This window comes from Portunus trituberculatus, chromosome 23 (genome assembly GCF_017591435.1).
Source record: "Portunus trituberculatus isolate SZX2019 chromosome 23, ASM1759143v1, whole genome shotgun sequence".
NCBI classification, from domain to species: Eukaryota; Metazoa; Arthropoda; class Malacostraca; order Decapoda; family Portunidae; genus Portunus; species Portunus trituberculatus.
In genome coordinates, this window is record NC_059277.1 from 5,347,501 (window position 1) to 5,350,000 (window position 2,500).

The 2,500-nt window shown below is 45.1% G+C and overlaps 1 protein-coding gene across 5 annotated transcripts in view; it reads left to right on the forward strand.

The window, feature by feature from the left end:
• The window catches only part of LOC123507709 (neurexin-1-like), a 114,932-nt gene that overhangs the window by 60,598 nt on the left and 51,834 nt on the right, over nt 1-2,500 (forward strand). The gene's annotated exons all lie outside the window — the stretch shown is intronic.

Here is a 2,500-nt window from a genome sequence, read left to right on the forward strand (position 1 = left end):
GTACCTCCCATAGTCTCTCTCTCTCTCTCTCTCTCTCTCTCTCTCTCTCTCTCTCTCTCTCTCTCTCTCTCTCTCTCTCTCTCTCTCTCTCTGGCCTCACACCCTCACACGCCCAATGAAAGCACACAAAAGATTCAAAACCATCGAGCGAGAGAGAAAACCAGGCAGGAGCGAAAGATATTAAGAGAGAGAGAGAGAGAGAGAGAGAGAGAGAGAGGGAGAGGGAGAGGGAAAATAGAGCGTGAGCTGGAGAAAAATATAAAACAAGTGAAGGTTTGGAGGTAGTGGAAAGAAGTGGGGCAGGAGTGAGAGGCAGGAGTGAGAGGCAGGAGGAGGAGGAGGAGGAGGAGGAGGAGGAGCAGGCGGTGGATAAAAACAGAGTGAGCAATCGATGTATAACTAGTTGATAGATGGGTAGAATATATAAATGAATGAATAGATAGATAAATAAACAGATAAGTAGATAAACAGTAAGAAAAACTGATAGATAGCAAGGAAGATTCACTCTGGACTTGTAAATAAACTAAAATAAAAGAAGAAAACTTAAACACTCCAAGGAAAAGTTTAATATTAGGAGGTCACAGATGTCACCTTCTTGTTACTGTAGCAGCGGAGGAACGGGAAATCTATTAATAAAGTGACTCATTGTTCCCTGATGAAGATTAACTAGTGGTGTGAAATGTCAGCCTTTAAGTAATTAGCAATCACAGGAGTAAATTTTGATGTATATATATGTCAGAGAGAGAGAGAGAGAGAGAGAGAGAGAGAGAGAGAGAGAGAGAGAGAGAGAGAGAGAGAGAGAGAGAGAGAGAGAGAGAGAGAGAGAGAGAGAGAGAGGGAGGGAGTAACAAAGAAAATGGTGCAATTCATGATACAAGCAAATGGTGTCGTCATTGATTTCCTGAAGCAGAACATGACATATGAGACGCACGCACGAACACACACACACACACACACACACACACACACACACACACACACACACACACACACACACACACACACACACGGGGCGATGCTTGCGTGTTGTGCTGTTGATATCAAAGCCTCTGTATTGCACACCAGCACACCAAAGGCTTAACACACACACACACACACACACACACACACACACACACACACACACACACACACACACACACACCACTGCCATCACCTGTAATTCGCTTTCACTCGACAGCATGTTTCTGGGATATGCTCTCTTTCCCTGCTCACCTGTCATTCACCTGCCGCCCACACCTTCCCACACCCTCTTGCACCACGCCTGCACCTTTCCACATCCTGTTTCACCACGCCCACGCCTTCCCACACCCTCCCGCAACACGTCCACACCCTCCCAGACAACGTTTACACCCTGCTACACCCTTCCCAACCACACCCACGTTTCCTTCCAGCCTGTCTGCGTTGTGAAGGTGAACAGAAAGGGATGCATTCCCTCAGAGGGTTTCTCTGTATGTAGGTGGTGGCTATTTTGGGGAAAGCCTCTCGGGTGTGTATTTGTGATCCTCCCCCTTCGAGAAAAAAGGTTATAGATTTTCTTAGTTTAGTCTTATGGTTTTTGGTATTGTTATTTTAGTATTGGTAACTTGTGGAATATGGTGTGTGGATGTGTTCTTCTTTTCTGTATGGTTCCGGTGTCTATCTGTCTGTATTTGGAAGTGTATCAGATTGTTGTGTACGATTCATGGAGCTGCATTCGTCCTGTTTTCTTATTCGTGATGTTTGTTTCATAGACTTCTTTCCTGATAGTGACTGACTTTTCTCTCTCTCTCTCTCTCTCTCTCTCTCTCTCTCTCTCTCTCTCTCTCTCTCTCTCTCTCTCTCTCTCTCTCTCTCTCTCTCTCTCTTCAATTCGTCGAAATGCAGCTCATAAGAAACTGATCTCATACTTCAAATGTATTTTTGAAAGGATTTCAATCTGTTTTCTTTTTTCTTACTCTCTTTTTATCTGTTAAGAAAAGTAGGACATTGGAGGGAGAGAGAGAGAGAGAGAGAGAGAGAGAGAGAGAGAGAGAGAGAGAGAGAGAGAGAGAGAGAGCATTTCTCTACACGTAACTATGACTCATTAGATCCACTTGGCATTTTGTCGATTTTTCATTGATCCTCACCGCCCCTCTCCCTCTCACTCCCCTCTCACGCTCTCACTTCCCTCTCCCGCCTCTCACAGCGTCTCTTCGTGCCTCTTCATCATGTCCCATGCCACCCACACCCTAGCCTCTCTCTGTTACGTTCACACTCGCCCGTTTAGCGTAATGAAACCCACTCATTCACCTCTCTCTCTCTCTCTCTCTCTCTCTCTCTCTCTCTCTCTCTCTCTCTCTCTCTCTCTCTCTCTCTCTCTCTCTGTGTGTGTGTGTGTGTGTTTTTTCTACTATTTCATCTTTTTCCTTCATCTTCCACGCCACCCCTTTCCCTCTTACATTCTCGAAATACTTCCTTGCTAAGCTGTAGTTTTTCTTTCTCTCTTTTGTTCTATATCCCTATTTCTCTTCTCTTTCCC